We start from the raw sequence: 18,167 nt of genomic DNA, 5'->3' as shown, positions 1-18,167 counted from the left end.
ATACGTGGTTTTAAGGTGAAATTTTCCAAAGTCATTCTCAGTATTGAAACATCTACGATAACTTCACTGTTGTTGTGTAGTTGGTAAGTTGTGTCCGACTCTGTTGCCACCCCAGGGACTGTGGCCCAGACTTCCCTGGTGGCTCAGATAGTAAAGAATCGCCTGCAATGCGGGGTACAAGGGTTCGATCCCTGGGAAGATTCCCTGGAGAAGGGAACGGCCACCCATTCCAGGATTCTCGCCTGGAGAATTCCATGGACAGAAGAACCTGGCAGACTGCAGTCCACGGGGTTGGAAAGAGTCGGACACAATTGAGTGACGAAGCACACAAGCAGCTTTGGTACCCGCAGACTGTAGCCCACCAGGCTCCTTCCGTCCGTGGGATTTCCTGGGTAAGAGAACTTTGTTTTCTTTAGTTAAAGGATTTTTGTTAATAACAATTCCTTAGTGTTCAGGAAAGTTGTGTATGGAAATCAGATCACTGATGACTTAAGAGGGAAAAGCTTGGGTTGAGGCAGCTGCTAAAGGCACTTCCCCCACAGAGCATCAGCCCTCCACCTCGGCACCTCTGTCATTTCCTGATCCAGTGCCTACCTCCAGGTCCTAGAAGGCTGCCTGTGCCTCAGCGGGCCGCTTCCTCCACGTGGTCATAAATTCTGACTATGACCAGATGGATTTTCCACGGCCCCACGTCCTCCCCCCTGTCCGAGACAGTGCATAACACTCAGCAACATGTTTGGACACAGAGAGGACGAGGGACCAGATTAAAAACACTTGTTTGTGTCTGATTTTTCCAGTTATCAACTTATCATGTGCTTTGGCCTATTTGTGCCCAGTGTCATTCAGGGAACCCAGTCCCACCCGGCATAGCACCAAACTGTGACGTTATGATACCTGCCCACCCAACCTGGCAACTGACTCTTTTAAACTTCCTTGGTCAATGAGATATTCCCATGTCTTAGTTGAAATACAACACTTCAGTCTGCATGGCCCGAGGCTCTCCCCTGCAGGAAGGCAATGCTATTATTACAGCAAAAAAAACTGCTCCAGAAATAGTCTCACTAGGCAGTTTCCTTGCTAGGGAATTTCTCTTAACGTAGGCTCAGCCCAAGGTTCTCATTCTAAATAGACAGGTTTTCCAACATGCATGCAAATGTCAATCGTGTAACCTTTACCACCCTCAGAGCCCAAGGAAGAAAGGGAAAAACTGAAACCTGAAAGCAAAGGTTAAGTAAATTTGTTTTCAATCACCCTTCCAATGATCCTGTTGAACAGGGAGCCACAATTCAACTGCTCAAATGACTCAAAATGCATGCAGGTAATATGAGAGAAGCCAGAGTCCACCAGTTCCTCTAGCGCTTGGAGGACACCCTGCGGTCATGACCATAGGTCACTTGTCCTCCAGGGATTTTAAAGAGTGCTGTGGGTGCCCTGATACAGTTACTCCTGCCAGGAGCTAATGTGAGTTAGGATTCATCATCTTCACTTCATAATGTGCTCCTGGGGCCAGGGTGAGGCCAGCGAGCCACCTCCAGTGCAGACGTGAAGGAGGCTCTTGGGCTCGGGGCCCTGTGTGCTGACCCCATCCCCCTTCCTTCCTCCTCTCCATGTGTGTTGTCTTCAAGACTCTCTGTATTTGTTTGCTAGGGTTGCCGTGGCAAAGTGCCACACACAGGGTGGCTAAACACAGCAGGAATGTATTCTCTCACAGTGCTGGAGGCTAGTGCTAAGTTGCTTCAGTCACGTCCAGCTCTTTGCAACTCTCTGGACTATAGCCTTCCAGGCTCCTCTGTCCATGGGATTCCTCAGGCAAGAATACTGTAGAGGGTTGCCTTGGCCTCCTCCAATGTCTCCCGCTTCACTCCTCGTGTCTGAGGACAGTCATCAGCGCTCAGCATAGTCGGGCTTGGAGAGGTATCACTCGAGTCTGCAGCCATCCTCACCCTGCATTTTCCCTGTCTCTCTCTTCTTCTAAGTTCACCAACTCCACTGGACTAGGGCCCAATGACCTCAGTTTAACCTGATTATATCAGCAACGATCCTATAACCAAGGGAAAAAAGGTCACAGTCATAAATTCTGGGAGTTGGGACTTCAGCGTATCTTTTGGGAGGATCTTAGTTCCTGACCCAGGGATCAAGCCTCTCAATTGGAACTGCAGAGTCTTAACCACTGGACCACTAGGGAAGTCCTTTGTTTGCTGACTTTTTGATGATGGCCATTCTGACTGGTGTGAGCTGGTATCTCATTGTAGTTTTGATTTACATGTCTCTAATAATTAGCAATGTAGAACATTTTTTCCTGTGTCTGTTGGCCATCTATATGTCTCCTTTGGAGAAATGTCCAGACCGATGATTTTAATAAAAAAGTACATCTTAATAATATTTTACTTATGATGCTTAATAATTACTTATATACATAATTTATTTATGTAGTTTTGATCAGTGGTGAGCACGCCATAAGAAACGCTGGGCTGGAGGAAGCACAAGCTGGAATCAAGATTGCTGGGGGAAATATCAATAACTTCAGATATGCAGATGACACCACCCTTATGACAGAAAGTGAAGAAGAACTAAAGAGCCTCTTGATGAAAGTGAAACAGGAGAGTAAAAAAGTTGGCTGAAAGCTCAACATTCAGAAAACTAAGATCATGGCATCCGGTCCCATTACTTCATGGCAAATAGATGGGGAAACAGTGGAAACAGTGGCTGACTTTATTTTGGGGGGCTCCAAAATCACTGCAGATGGTGATTGCAGCCATGAAATTAAAAGACACTTACTCCTCGGAAAGAAAGTTATGACCAACCTAGACAGCATATTAGAAAGCAGAGACATTATTTTGCCAACAAAGGTCTGTCTAGTCAAGGCTATGATTTTTCCAGTAGCCATGTATGAATGTGAGAGTCGAACTATAAGAAAGCTGCTGCTGCTGCTGCTAAGTCACTTCAGTCGTGTCCGACTCTCTGCGACCCCATAGACGGCAGCCCACCAGGCTCCCCCATCCCTGGGATTCTCCAGGCAAGAACACTGGAGTGGGTTGCATCTCTTTAGAAAGCTGAGTGCTGAAGAATTGATGCTTTTGAACTGTGGTGCTGGAGAAGACTCTTGAGAGTCCCTTGGACTGCAAGGAGATCCAACCAGTCCATTCTAAAGGAGATCAATCCTGGGTGTTCATTGGAAGGACTGATGCTGAAGCTGAAACTCCAATACTTTGACCACCTGATGCGAAGAGCTGACTCACTGGAAAAGACCCTGATGCTGGGAAAGACTGAGGGCAGGAGAAGAAGGGGATGACAGAGGATAAGATGGTTGGATGGCATCACCGACTCAATGGACATGGGTTTGGGTAGACTCCGGGAGTTGGTGATGGACAGGGAGGCCTGGCGTGTTGCGGTTCAAGGGGTCACAAAGAGTCGGACACGACTGAGTAACTGAACTGAACTGAACTGATCAGTGGTGTCAAATAAAAGTTATAACTCAACCCATAAGAAAACACAGGTGATTAGATCATTACAATCACAGGAAATAATAAAATATAAATTTTGTTGGCAGATATAGATTTTTCTGATGGAGAAGCATAATGGGGTGATCGTGAGAAGCCTTTTATCCCAATTCAGTTCATTTCATGAAGTTTGAAATGGGTTATACTAGGATAAATTCCTGTGGGGAAAACGGAATGGAAATAGGAAGTCAAGGACAAAAAGGAACAATATGAATTTTCAACTCTGAAAGCAGAGTTTTTTCATGTATTTTGCAAGTGAATTAACGATAAACCCTGAGTAGTCCCAGTGTTGTTTTCATTTGATATGTTTTAAAATAATATAATGTTTACACTTGAAATAAGCTAGGACTTACATCTTTTTCAACTAAACTTACAATGAAAAGTTTTAGATTTCAATTAGAAATATGCAAGAGCGGGACTTCCCTGGTGGTCCAGTCGCTAAGACTCCGAGTTCCCAATACAGGCAGGGAAGGGCCAGGTTCAATCTCTGGTCAGGGGATTAGATACCACATGCCACAACTAAAGATTCCACGTGCTGCAATGAAGATTGAAGATCCCACAAGCTGCAAATAAGACCTGGTTCAGCCAAATAGATAAATATTTAAAACATATGATAGAGAATAGTTTTGGAGGGACACTGGGGGAAAAAAAATTGAAGGCCACAATCTGTATCTATCCAGGGCAGGGAGTTTAAACCTCAGCACTACTGGAATTTTAGGTTGGGTAATTCTTTGTGATGGGGGTTGTCCTATACGTTGAAGAGTATTAAGCAGCACCCTGGGCCTCTACCTACTAGATGCCACTAGCATTCCACTTTCCCAGCTGTGACAACCACAAAGGTCTCTGCTGCTGCTAAGTTGCTTCAGTCATGTCCGACTCTGTGCGACCCCATAGACAGCAGCCCACCAGGCTCCCCCATCCCTGGGATTCTCCAGGCAAGAACACTGGAGTGGGTTGCCATTTCCTTCTCCAATGTGTGAAAGTGAAAAGTGAAAGTAAAGTCGCTCAGTCATATCTGACTCTTAGCGACCCCATGGACTGCAGCCCACCAGGCTCCTCCATCCACGGGATTTTCCAGGTAAAAGAGTACTGGAGTGGGTTGCCATTGCCTTCTCCACAAAAGTCTCTAGACAGTGCCAAATATCCCCTGGGAGAGCAAAGTTGTTCCCACAGGAGAACCACTTGATCTGCAGATATACCATCTTTTGTTTTCCCATTTCCACTCTCTTCAAAAGAATTGAAAAGTGAAAGTGAAAGTTGCTCAGTTGTGTCCAACTCTTTGAGACCCCATGGACTATACAGTCCATGGAATTCTTCAGGCCAGGATACTGGAGTGGGTAGCCTTTCTCTTCTCCAGGGGATCTTCCCAACCCAGGGATCGAACCCAGGTCTCCCGCATTGCGGATGGATTCTTTATCAGCTGTTGCCCAAAAACACTGACAGTGACCCTAGAATCCCCTCAACCTTATTTCTATTCTTGTCCAGGCTTAAGAGAAGTGGCCATGAAATGACAACTTATACCAGAAGCAGTAACGTATTTATATTTCCTGCCTGCCCCTGCCACACACGTGTGTGTGACCCCTGGTATAAATTGAATTCAGTTTGGATGAAGAGTGAGAAACTTGAGTTAGCATTGCTCTGGGCTGTTCCATGCCAAACTACATTATGTCCAATATTACGTTAGCTATATGAACACATGCAACAAGACACAATAATCTAATATGTCCAGGAGAAGAGAGATTCTGATTTTTTGGACATCTTACTGATTCTTGAAAATGGGATCTTTTTAGCTCTTGAGGAGTAATAGGTAGGGGAAAAAGAGATTTTATGAATCAGTAGAAGCAAAATAAAGGCAACTCAGCTCAGGAAGAAACTGGGCTAAGGGTCAATAGCCAAGTAGAAGAAAAGAGTGGCCATCACCTTGTTTTGTACATTCTGCATGTAAACCAGCCTGAAGCTGAGAGCCGAGGTCTTCATTCATTAACACAGGAGGAGGGAACATCGTGGTCTCATTAAACGTCTGCAGAAGCCAGATGCTGTGTGGATAGTTAGCTTTTTTTGGTCTGAGTGTGGAGTTGTTTTTCTTGCCACCGTATTGAACAACTGCTGCCCTGCAAGGACAAGAAAAACACAGGGAAGAAAGTCAACTCTTGGTTTTGGAAAGTCCAGAGAACCTAATTATTCAGATACCCAAAAGGTTATGGGAAGAGCCAGAAGAATAGATTTGAGTTTGCTCCCTCGGGTACTGGAAGAAACAAAATTCTGCTGCTTAGGGTGCCCAGAATAGTTCAGTGCTTGGTTTCTTACTGCTCTCTGTTCTCAAAGAGGACCGCTTCCTTTAAAAAGTATAATGGGACTTCCATGGTGGTCCAGTGGCGAAAACTCAGTGCTTCTAATGCTGGAGGTGCAGGTTCAATTCCTGCTCAGGGAGCTGAGATCCCACATGCCACTTGGCATGACCAAAAAAAAAAAAGATAAAATTTATAATAAATCAAAAGTATGATGGGGGTGCTATGATAAAAGAGTGCTGAAATGCTCCCTTTGATTGCTCTCCCTCCATTTTTTTCTACAAATTTTCATAACTTCAAGGGAATAAAAAAATCCCTAGGACAGCAAGGAGAGCAAACCAGTCAGTCCTAAAGGAAATCAACCCTGAATATTCATCAGAAGGACTGATGCCGAAGCTGAAGCTCCAATATTTTGGCCACCTAATGTGAAGAACTGACTCTTGGAAAAGACCCTGATGATGGGAAAGATTGAGGGCAAGAGGAGAAGGGGATGACAGAGGATTAGATGGTTGGATGGCATCACTGACTCAATGGACATGAGCTTGAGCAAACTCCGGGAGATAGTCAAGGACAGGGAAGCGTGGCATGATGCAGTGCTTGGAGGTGCAAAAAGTTGGACACAACTGAGTGTCTGAACAACAACAAAAGGGGGAAAAAGCAAATTAGTTATCAGCTTCTCAGCTGTAGGAGAAGCTTAATTCTTCCTACTGATGTCCCAGGCCACCTAGTCCTGGAGACAAGAATGTAGCCATCTTGGTAGCCAGCTGATAGCGGATGTTAGAAATTAGGTGATTTTTCTCCTTTCATCAAAGCTAGCAAGAACACTAAACAACGTTTTCAAAATGAGGAGAGCCTGGGTATTCGCCTCGGACACAGCATTGAAAAAAACTGAGCTAATACAATCATCCAGTCCCCATGCGACTCAGCTGAAAGTCCTCCTTACCAACAGACTTAACAGCACCTTTTATTTGAAGAGATCCTAAAATATTTTACACGGTGTACCAAAGATGTGTCACATACTTGTGTTACATACTTAGAACCTTTGTCATTCTGTTTGCTCTCCCTCCAAGGCACGGTTCTGCCTAAAATAGCTCTCTGGTGCTCCTGGGTTCTGTTACAAACCCCAGAGACACATTCTAGAAGTAGAAATCAAATTAGATGGCCTTTTGTTTAAAGTTTCTTAGCAGCATTGGAGCATGGTGCCCTGTGAATTCAATGAATCAGTAGATGTGGAATGAGATTGTCATTATCATCACAAACGCGTAACTAATGAGGACAGAGGCCATGGGAGGGGGGAAGTTGGACACTTTTATTTAAGCCCAGCTTCTTATTGTAATGGTCAATGAGAAAGAGAAAAGCATATCTCCTTTGAGAAGATCCTAAGGTCTGCAACACAGAAATTAAAAAATCTCAAACCAAACGTGATGCCGAAAGGTCACTGATTGACCGTTAGCTTTAATATCACACAAACCTCAGTGAAATCCTCAAGGTGATGAAGCAGAATAACCCTAATTAGCTGAGTAATAACAGTAAAAGCCAGGGTGTATTTTTTTTTACAGCAATAATTAACAGGTGTGAAGTCATTCGAACATTGCAAATAAAAATGTCTGCCAAGATCAGGCAAGCAAAATAAATACATAAATCAGGCTGGGGGTAATATGGTGGAAATTGGTGGGATCTGCTCTGAGTCAGAAAATGTATCATCTGCTAACAGCATGCACTTTCAATTGAAAGAAAGAAAATAAATAAAAGCAAAACAAACAAACAAAAAAATCAAAAACACTGTGCTAGTTAAACCAAACAGGTGAAGTTTAGGTGAGACAGCAAGTTTGCAAGCCCTGTAAATAGCACTGGCTCTTTCTTAGTCACTAGTTTCTACCCTGGTTCCTGGATGAAATCTTTGAGGATAGGTTGAGAATTTGTCGTGTTTATGCAAACAACTTAGTGATTCAAGAAATATTTGTTGAGTTACATAACATAATCTTTTACCTACAGAATTGCTTCCCTTGAATTATTGCTATGGGTTTACCTATACAGGCAAATGTCATAAGAAAAAAATCATGGGAAATTCTCACATTTCCATCACACAATGTTCTCTTAGCAGAGACCCATGAGAAAAATGCCTTTTAAATCTCAGTTCAGGAACAGGAAGAATCTGGGACTTTGTTTTCATATTTACAGACATTGAATACTGTAGCCACATTTTGATCCTAGAAATCTGAATGCCATATTTGGAGGCCTTTTTTTAGCTGTAGGACTGTGTAGTGCATTTCTATGTGATGAATTTACACTGGCTTTTATTATTCTCCTAATACAATTTTCCTCTGTCCTTAATACCCTGATCTATATATCCTTTTGAGTAGATTTTTATTTTTTGGTGTGCCATTTCAAATCCATTGAGAATTGAATATACATTAATTGAGTTCCAACCAGAATTTGGAAAACCTACATAGACCATTTCTCAGTAAATGGTTTTAGGATTGGGACCATGTTTTTCCATAACCCCAAATGACATTGCTTTAGAAGTACAGAATTAAGGTAAAATATGGTGGGGTGGGGGGAATGAAATATTTTATATCAACAAATTACTTGAAAAAAAACAAAACATGATTTACTGCATTTACATTTCGGTGACTTTTTACTGTGGTAAAATACGCATAACACAAAATTGACCATTTTAAGCGTGTTAAAATGTGCAATTTGGCAACGCTATGAACACTTATAATGTCATGCAACCATCACTACCGTCTCCAGGAAACTTCCATCACCCGAGCGGAGACTGCACGTGCCTGTCAGGTTCTCACCCCCCCAGCCCCTCGCAGCCCCCACTCTGCTTTCCGTGTCTGTGGGTCTGTCCACTCCAGATCCCTCCTGAAAGTGCAGTCTTACAATAGTTTCCCTGTTGAGACGGGCTTATTTCACTTAGCGTAATGGACTCAAGGTTCATTTATGTTAAAGAATGTATCAGAATTTCATCCTCTTTTAAAGGGTGGATGCTATGTCATGGCATGAATACACCACATTTTGTTTATTCACTCATCCATGGACAAGTTACCTATTTCCATCTTTTGGCTACTGTAAATAATGCTACTATGAACACTGATGGTCAAGTGTCTGTTTGAATCCCTACTTTCAGTGCTTGGGGTATACACCCAGAGCGGGAATTGCTGGATCATATGGGAGGGATTGGGGGCAGGAGGAGACTGGGACGACAGAGAATGAGATGGCTGGATGGCATCACCGACTCGATGGACATGAGTTTGAGTGAACTCCGGGAGTTGGTGATGGACAGGGAGGCCTGGCGTGCTGTGATTCATGGGGTCGCAGAGAGTCGGACACGACTGAGCGACTGAACTGAATTGAACTGAACTGAACTGATGGTAATTCTGTGTTTAGCTTTTTGAGGAACTGCCCAATTGTTTTCCACTGCAACCTCACCATTTTGCATTCCCACCAGCAAGAACTAAGTGTTCCAATTTCTCTACATCTTTGCCAACACTTTATATTTTTAAGATAATCGAAATGGCTGTCTGAGGAGGCCTTACAAATAGCTGTGAAAAGAAGAGAGGCGAAAAGCAAAGGAGAAAAGGAAAGATATAAGCATCTGAATGCAGAGTTCCAAAGAATAGCAAGGAGAGATAAGAAAGACTTCCTCAGTGATCAATGCAAAGAAATAGAGGAAAACAACAGAATAGGAAAAACAAGAGACCTCTTCAAGAAAATTAGAGATTCCAAGGGAACATTTCATGCAAAGATGGGCTCGATAAAGGACAGAAATGGTATGGACCTAACAGAAGCAGAAGATATTAAGAAGAGGTGGCAAGAATACACAGAAGAACTGTACAAAAAAGATCTTCACGACCAAGATAGTCACGATAACGTGATCACTGACCTAGAGCCAGACATCTTGGAATGTGAAGTCAAGTGGGCCTTAGAAAGCATCACTACGAACAAAGCTAGTGGAGGTGATGGAATTCCAGTTGAGCCATTTCAAGTCTTGAAAGATGATGCTGTGAAAGTGCTGCACTCAATATGCCAGCAGATTTGGAAAACTCAGCAGTGGCCACAGGACTGGAAGAGGTCAGTCTTCATTCCAATCCCAAAGAAAGGCAATGCCAAAGAATGCTCAAACTACCGGACAATTGCCCTCATCTCACACGCTAGCAAAGTCATGCTCAAAATTCTCCAAGCCAGGCTTCAGCAATATGTAAACCGTGAACTCCCAGATGTTCAAGCAGGTTTTAGAAAAGGCAGAGGCACCAGAGATCAAATTGCCAACATCCGCTGGATCATGGAGAAAGCAAAAGAGTTTCAGAAAAACATCTATTTCTGCTTCATTGACTATGCCAAAGCCTTTGACTGTGTGGATCACAATAAACTGTGGAACATTCTGAAAGAGATGGGAATCCCAGACCACCTGACCTGCCTCTTGAGAAACCTGTATGCAGGTCAGGAAGCAACAGTTAGAACTGGACATGGAACAACAGACTGGTTCCAAATAGGAAAAGGTGTACGTCAAGGTTGTATATTGTCACCTTGCTTATTTAACTTATACGCAGAGTACATCATGAGGAACGCTGGGCTGGAAGAAGCACAAGCTGGAATCAAGATTGCTGGGAGAAATATCAATAACCTCAGATATGCAGATGACACTACCCTTATGGCAGAAAGTGAAGAGGAACTCAAAAGCCTCTTGATGAAAGTGAAAGAGGAGAGTGAAAAGGTTGGTTTGAAGCTCAACATTCAGAAAACAAAGATCATGGCATCTGGTCCCATCACTTCATGGGAAATAGATGGAAAAACAGTGGAAACAGTGTCAGACTTTGTTTTTTGGGGCTCCAAAATCACTGCAGATGCTGATTGCAGCCATGAAATTAAAAGACGCTTGCTCCTTGGAAGGAAAGTTATGACCAACCTTGATAGTATATTAAAAAGCAGAGACATTACTTTGCCAACCAAGGTCCGTCTAGTCAAGGCAATGGTTTTTCCCGTGGTCATGTATGGATGTGAGAGTTGGACTGTGAAGAAGGCTGATCGCCGAAGAATCGATGCTTTTGAACTGTGGTGTTGGAGAAGACTCTTGAGAGTCCCTTGGACTGCAAGGAGATCCAACCAGTCCATTCTAAAGGAGATCAATCCTGGATGTTCATTGGAGGGACTGATGCTAAAGCTGAAACTGCAATACTTTGGCCACCTCATGCGACGAGTTGACTCACTGGAAAAGACTCTGATGCTGGGAAAGGTTGGGGGCGGGAGGAGAAGGGGATGACGGAGAATGAGATGGCTGGATGGCATCACCGACTCTGTGGACATGAGTTTGAGTGTACTCCGGGAGTTGGTGATAGACAGGGAGGCCTGGCATGCTGTGATTCATGGGGTCGCGGAGAGCCGGACATGACTGAGCGACTGAACTGAACTGAACTGAACTGAATAAGTGGGAAGTGATGTCTCCAAGATATATTTTTAATTAATGGAGTCTCTCTTGAGAAACCCGTATGCAGGTCAGGAAGAAGTAGTTAGAACTGGAGATGGAACAACAGACTGGTTCCAAATAGGAAAAGGAGTACATCAAGGCTGTATATTGTCACCCTGCTTATTTAACTTATATGCAGAGTACATCATGAGAAATGCTGGATGAAGCACAAGCTGGAATCAAGATTGCTGGGAGAAATATCAATAACCTCACATATGCAGATGACACCACCCTTATGGCAGAAAGTGAAGAAGAACTAAAGAGCCTCTTGATGAAAGTGAAAGAGGAGAGTGAAAAGGTTGGCTGAAAGCTCAACATTCATAAAACTAAGATCTTGGCATCCGGTCCCATCACTTCATGGGAAATAGATGGGGAAACAGTGGATACAGTGGCTGACTTTATTTTTCTGGGCTCCAAAATCACTGCAGATGGTGATTGCAGTCATAAAATTAAAAGACGCTTACTCCTTGGAAGGAAAGTTATGACCAACCTAGATAGCATATTGAAAAGCAGAGACATTACTTTGTCAACAAAGGTCTGTCTAGTCAAGGCTATGGTTTTTCCAGTGGTCATGTATGGATGTGAGAGTTGGACTGTGAAGAAAGCTGAGCGCCGAAGAATTGATGTTTTTGAACTGTGATGTTGGAGAAGACTCTTGAGAGTCCCTTGGACTGCAAGGAGATCCAACCAGTCCATCCTAAAGGAGATCAGCCCTGAGTGTTCATTGGAAGGACTGGTGTTGAAGCTGAAACTCCAATACTTTGGCAACCTGATGCGAAGAGCTGACTCATGTGAAAAGACCCTGATGTTGGGATAGATTGAAGGCAGGAGGAGAAGGGGACGACAGAGGATGAGATGGTTGAATGGCATCACCGACTCTATGGACATGGGTTTGGGTGGATTCCGGGAATTGGTGATGGACAGGGAGGCCTGGCGTACTGCAGTTCATGGGGTCTCAAAGAGTCAGACATGATTGAGCACCTGAACTGAACTGAACTCTATCCATTTCAACAAAGATTTTTGTTTTTCTATAGGTAAGACTGTTTGCCTAGGGGAAGTCTGAAGTCAGGCAGGTCCTAGTTTGAACAGCTCTATTTTACTTTGCTTCTTCAACCGTTAAATGGGCATAAAAACAGACTGTATTTCATAGCTTTGTTTCCATAATCCATGGAGCCAAGGCACCTCAAGGGTTTAGCAGGAGGGCAGGTGGAGAGTAATCACTCGAGAAATGGAAAGGACTATGGCCATACTTTACCAAATGTGACTTTCCTTCAAACTTGTGTCTGACAAGTGACAGCTGGCCCAGTCACTGTTAATCCATAAACCTTAGTGCTTTTTAAAAATAATTTTATTTATTTTTGGATGTGCTGAGTCTTTGTCGCTGCGGTGGGCTTTCTCTAGTTGCAGCAGGGGCTGCTCTTTGGTGTGCAGGCTTCTCATTGCAGGGCCTTCTCTTACTGATGAGCACAGGCTCCAGGGCATGCCAGCTTCAGAAGTTGCGGCTCCCAGACTCTAGAGCACAAGCTCAGAAGTTGTGGCAGTATGTGGGATCTTCCCAGACCAGGGATTGAACCTGTGTCTCCTGTAATGGCAGGCAGATTCTTTACCACTGAGCCATGAGGGAAACCCTAAACTTTAGTGACTGAGCGACCACTGTCAGATTCTAATTGCTGGTTAATGATGGACTAGGTCATACAGATCAACCCTCCCTCTAAAAATAGTGAAAAATATCAGACTTCACAACTTGAAGCCTGTTCAGCATCGTAGAATTGAACACACGGGGAAGCTCACGGGTCAGTGTCTGGCCAGACGTCAGTATCTAGAGAGGTCAACACATTCATTATTGGAGCATCTGCTGACACCCCTCACCTCTGCTGCGGTTCAGTGTGTGTGTCAGGGGAAAGTGAACCGCCAGAGCTCAGGTCTCATGCAAGGAAGAGGGTCTGATAGAAGACCCTGCCCACACAAAACAGGGACCCCCAAAGGGGAACCCTAAATCTTCAGTGTTAGGATGAAGGGGATCTACAGTCAGCTCCCAGCTTCTCCCCACTGCCCAGCTGAGTGCAAAGAGGGCTGTTTGACTGTTGAGCAGAATAGAAGAAACAACAAAGAAAAAGGGGGAAATGCCTGAGGCATCATAGCTTCAGGACAGTACTGCCTCCATTAAAGGACGTACAGGGAGATTTACAGCTGACTTCACAGCAATAATGGACCCCAAAAGGCACTTCTCAGAGAAAGGTTATCCGTGTGCTGAGGAAAGTAACTAGCAATCTAGAATTCTATACCTGGGAAAAATATTATTCAAAAATGAGGGCAAAATAAAGACACGTTCAGATAAACAAAAACTGAGAGTTCATCGCAAGGAAAACCTGACTAAAAAAAAAAAGGAATCCTAAAGATTAGTCTTCAGAATTAGACATCCATCCCAGCCAGCAGACCTGAGATCAAAAAGATTAAAGTGGTAACATGGGTGAAACTAATTAGTGATTTAAAGATAGCAACAGCAATGACATTATCTACTGGGGTGAAATAAATAAATATTAATGACAAAGTAAGTCAGGAATGTGATGAATGGACTAGGAGTGATTTGCAATCTTTGTACTATTTGGGGACGGGAGAAAGATTTTAATAATTTAAGAACAAGCCAAACATACACGTTATTCAGTTCAGTTCAGTCATTCAGTCGTGTCCAACTTTTTGTGACCCAATGGACTGCAACATGCCAGGATTCCCTGTCCATCACCAACTCTCGGAGCTTGTCAAACTCATGTCCGTCGCATCAGTGGTGCCATCCAACCATCTCATCCTCTGTCGTCCCCTTCCCTTCCTGCCCTCTTTCCCAGCATCAGGGTCTTTTCCAATGAGTCAGTTCTTGGCAACAAATGGCCAAAGTATTCGAGTTTCAGTTTCAGCATCAGTCCTTCCAATGAATATTCAAGGCTGATTTCCTTTAGGATTAACTGGTTTGAGCTCTTGCAGTCCAAGGGACTGTCAAGCGTCTTCTCCAACACCATACTGCAAAAGCATCAGTTCTTCAGCACTCAGATTTGTTTACAGTCCAACTCTCACATCCATACATGACTACTGAAAAAACCATAGCTTTGACTAGACAGACCTTTGTCAGCAAAGTAATGTCTCTGCTTTTTAATATGCTTTCTAGGTTGGTCATAGCTTTTCTTCCAAGGAGCAAATGTCTTTTAATTTCATGACTACATTCACCATTTGTAGTGATTTTGGAGCCCAAGAAAATAAAGCCTGTTACTGTTTCCATTGTTTCCCCATCTATTTGCCATGAAGTGATGGGACTGGATGCCATGATCTTAGTTTTCTGAATGTTGAGTTTTAAGCCAGTATGAAAAGGCAAAAAGATATGACACATGTTATAGTTTCTAGGAACTGAATAAAAGAATAGAAACAGAGACTTCCTGGTGGTCCAGTGGTTAAGACTTTGACTTCTAGTGCAGGGGCTGTGGGTTCCATCCCTGGCTGGGGAGCTGAGATCCCACATGCTTCACAGCCAAAAAACCAAAACATGAAACATAAGCAATACTGTAACACATTTTATAAAGACTTTTTAAAAAACAGAACTTTCATATTAGTAGAGGAGAAGAAAAGCAAATAGTAAAAAATTTTCAATCATGAATGATAAAATTAATAGAAGAAGTTTCAGTGAGAAATAGGATAGTTGCACAGCCTCAAAACATCTCCCCAAATTTATTTACTAATTACTGAGCAGTATTAAGGACTTCCCAGGTGGTGCTAGTGGTAAAGAATGCACCTGCAAATGCAGGAGACGCAGGAGACATGAGTTTGATCCCTGTGTCAGGAAGATTCACTGGAGAAGGAAATGGCAACTCACTCCAGTATTCTCACCTGGGAAATCCCATGGACAGAGGCGCCTGATGGGTCCCAGTCCATGGGGTTGCAAAGAGTCGGATGAGTGAGCACAGCACATTAGCATACATCACGAATTTTTTGACACTCTTCCCTCCAAGAGGTGGAGCTAAATCCCCTCTGCCTGAGTGTAGACTGGCTTAGTAACTCGCTTCGAAAAGAACATGAAGAATGGAAAAGAATCACTTTACCGTACAGAAACCTGGCAGACATGACCTTATCAAAATCATCAACTTCCACATCACCAGTAACAAATCACATTAATATGAAGCCCTGACATAATACAATGAGATGAGTGCTTCACGTCTGTGGTATTCTTCACACACACACACATCCTAACCCAAGTCTTATATTAAGAAAACATCAGGTAAACCCAAAATGAGGGAGAAAATCGATGACCAGTTCTCTTTAGATGTGTCAAGGTCATGAATGATAAGGAAAACCTGAGAATCTGTCACAGATTGGAGGAGACTGCAATGGCAAGCCACTCCAGTACTATTGCCTAGAAAATCCCATGGATGGAGGAGCCTGGTAGGCTGCAGTCCGTGGGGTCGCTAAGGGTCGGATACGACTGAGCGACTTCACTTTTCACTTTCACACATTGGAGAAGGAAATGGCAACCCACTCCAGTGTTCTTGCCTGGAGAATCCCAGGGACGGGGGAGCCTGGTGGGCTTCCGTCTATGGGGTCACACAGAGTCGGACACGACTGAAGTGACCTAGCAGCAGCAGCAGCAAGGATGCTCCTGGTGCTGAGAACTAAATGAAATACAGTTCAAAATTCTGGTTTGACTCCTGGTATGGGAGGAAAAACAGTAGGAAAATAGCTATGACAGACAGACCCTAGAGTTCCCTCCATGCCCCCCACCTCCCGGAGCTCATGCCCTTTTAATATCCCCTTTGTTGAGTGTGGTCAGGACCTGAGCTTCTTTCTAACAGAATATAGCAAAGTAATGAGACATTACTCTAGCGATTACATTTTGTTGAACAGGACTCTGTACTTCCCAGCTGGTTCTAGCAGTAAAGAACCAACCTGCCTACTAACGCATATATATGGAATTTAGAAAGATGCACATGATAACCCTGTATACGAGACAGCAAAAGATGTGTAGAACAGTCTTTGGGACTCTGTGGGAGAGGGTGAGGGTGGGATGATTTGGGAGAATGGCACTGAAACATGTATGTTGTCATATGTGAAACAAATCACCAGTTCAGGGTCGATGCATGTTACAGGATGCTCGGGGCTGGCGTGTGGGGATGACCCAGAGGATAAAGGGAGGAGGGAGGTGGGAAGGGGGTTCAGGAGAGGGAACTCATGTACACCCGGGGCGAATTCATGTCAATGTATGGCAAAACCAACCAATATAATATTGTAAAATAATTTGCCTCCAATAAAAAGTAAATAAATTAAAAAAAAAACAAAACCAACCTGCCAATGCAGGAGACATAAGAGACATGGGTTCAATCCCTGGATCAGGAGGATCCCCCGGAGGAGGGCATGGCAACCCACTCCAGTATTCTTGCATGGAAAATCCCATAGACAGAGGAGCTGTCATGGTGGTCTATAGCCCAGAGGGTTGCAAAGAGTTGGACACAACTGAAGCAGCTTAGCACACACGCACACACGCAGACAGGACTCCATGTGGCTGCTTCTAAGTCACTTCAGTCGTGTCCGTCCAACTCTGTGCGACCCCATAGACAGCAGCCCACCAGGCTCCCCTGTCCCTGGGATTCTCCAGGCAAAAACACTGGAGTGGGGTGCCATTGCCTTCTCCGTCCATCTGGCTAGTAAACTCAAATTCTATTGCCAGCTTTGAAGAAGCACACTTTTAGGAAATACGCGGGCATGTTGGAGAAGGATCTGCAAGCAGCCGCTAGGAGCAGAGGGGCTTCCCAAGTGGAGCTACTGGTAAAGAATCCACCTGCCAGTGCAGGAGACACAAGAGACGTGGGTAGGGAAAATCCCATGGAAGAAGAAATGGCAATCCACTCCAGTACTCTTGCCTGGAGAATCCCACGGACAGGAGCCCGGCAGGATACAGTCAATGGGGTCACAAAGAGTTGGACATGACTGAGCGACTGAGTATGAGCAGGAACAGAGAGAGAAATCCTCAGTTTCACAGCTGCAGGAAGTGTATTCTCACAACAACCTGAGAAAGCTTGAAAGCGGGTCTTTCCCCAGTTGAGGTTCTTATGAGATCACAGTTCTGGCTAACACCTGGATTGTAGTCTGATAAAACCTTGAAGTAAAGAAACTGACTAAGCCAGACGCAAACTTCTGACCTACAGAAATCGTGTTTTTAAAACTGTTAATTTTTTTTTGATAATTTGTTATACAGCAATAGAAATGAAGACAACTGCTAAACCTACCCCCCCACCCCAAAGTTGCACTTTTAAAACCTCAAATTCTTTAACTTTTCAAAGTTAGGTTCCTACTCATCTTTTTCTAAAGTTAGTAAATTTTACCATCAAGAAGCCTTTGAAAGTGTTTAGTCCTGTTCATAAATGTAATTAAATTTCTATAAACATGTTACACTGCATACGTAAATTCAATATATTCATTTTCCTTTTAGTGCTTCAATTAAGTCAAATCTTCCCCTGTATTTAAATAACTTGTAAATCTATTACATTTAAATTATAAATAGGTTGAACCTTATGTTCTCCTATTTCAGCTCTGCATACAGACTTGGTTAGACTATAACTTAAAATAACAAATTTTAGAGGAGAAGAAATAATTGTTCCTCTGCCCTTCTGAGTTCTTAGCTAAGACCCCTGGGACATGATATTGTGCCTGGGAAGAGGATAGGTATGATGGAACATTTTAGAAGGAAAGGAAATGGAATGCACAAAGTGGGCTCCCTATAGAAAGGGAGTGGGTAAGAGACCAAGAGGAGAGGTACCTTCCTGGTTAATGATAAAGGTCACCCAAAGGAGGCTTTTCCTTTAAGATGTGAAAGTGAAGTTGCTCAGTCGTGTCCGACTCTTTGCGACCCCATGGACTGTAGCCTACCAG

General features: G+C 43.7%; 1 long non-coding RNA gene across 1 annotated transcript in view; it reads right to left on the bottom strand.

Moving 5' to 3' along the window:
• Positions 1 to 5,606, bottom strand: part of LOC129543656 (uncharacterized) — a 50,752-nt gene extending 45,146 nt beyond the window's left edge. Inside the window, exon 1 of the long non-coding RNA XR_008683313.2 lies at positions 5,421 to 5,606. This is a non-coding gene — a long non-coding RNA (uncharacterized LOC129543656). The remainder of the gene's footprint in view (positions 1 to 5,420) is intronic.
• Positions 5,607 to 18,167: the final 12,561 nt, after the last annotated feature.

Source organism: Moschus berezovskii, chromosome 23 (assembly GCF_049115385.1).
Source record: "Moschus berezovskii isolate FMDL1 chromosome 23, NW_MosBer_1.0, whole genome shotgun sequence".
In the NCBI taxonomy this organism is placed as follows: Eukaryota; Metazoa; Chordata; class Mammalia; order Artiodactyla; family Moschidae; genus Moschus; species Moschus berezovskii.
Note: the sequence above shows the minus strand (reverse complement) of the source record. Positions and strands in the feature narration are given on the sequence as shown.